Source organism: Sinocyclocheilus grahami, unplaced genomic scaffold (genome assembly GCF_001515645.1).
Source record: "Sinocyclocheilus grahami isolate Dianchi unplaced genomic scaffold, SAMN03320097.WGS_v1.1 scaffold10044.1, whole genome shotgun sequence".
In the NCBI taxonomy this organism is placed as follows: Eukaryota; Metazoa; Chordata; class Actinopteri; order Cypriniformes; family Cyprinidae; genus Sinocyclocheilus; species Sinocyclocheilus grahami.
Window position 1 is genome coordinate 7094 of NW_015513007.1, and position 646 is coordinate 7739.

Consider the following 646-nt stretch of genomic DNA (forward strand, 5'->3'; position numbering starts at 1 on the left):
ACTACAAATGTATACAAACAAACTACAGTTAAAAAGTCTGGGGTCGGTAAGATTTTGTTTTCATGAAATGAATGCATAATTTGTCAAGTACTCATTAAATTGATCAGAAGTAACAGTAAAGACATTTAGAATGTTACAAAAGATTCAAATAAATGCTCTTATTTTGAACTTGCTATTCATCAGAGAATTCTGAACAAAGAGAAGTGTAATTCAAGTACATTATGCAACATAACTGTTTTCAGCACTGATATTATTAATAAATGTTTCTTAAGCAGCAAATCAACATATTAGATTGATAGTAATGGCTGCTGAAAATGCAGCTTTGCCATCGCAGGAAAAAATGATATTGAATATTGAATATTAAAAAACAAAAAATGTATTTTGAATTGTAATAGTATTACTGTTCTAATCTTTCTGATCCCAAATGTTTGAAGAATACTGTACACATTATGTTATGTTATAATGTAATTAAAAACCTAATGTAATTCTGTTTATCATCTTCACAGAACAACATCTTTAAAGCCACCCAGAAGCTTGATGACCTGAAGAGTCAGCTGAACTGGGATCAGCAGACCCTCGAGGCCTGGCTGCAGGAATCAGTTCACAAGGATGAAGAAACCATGGCCATCATCAAGTACGCCAAGCA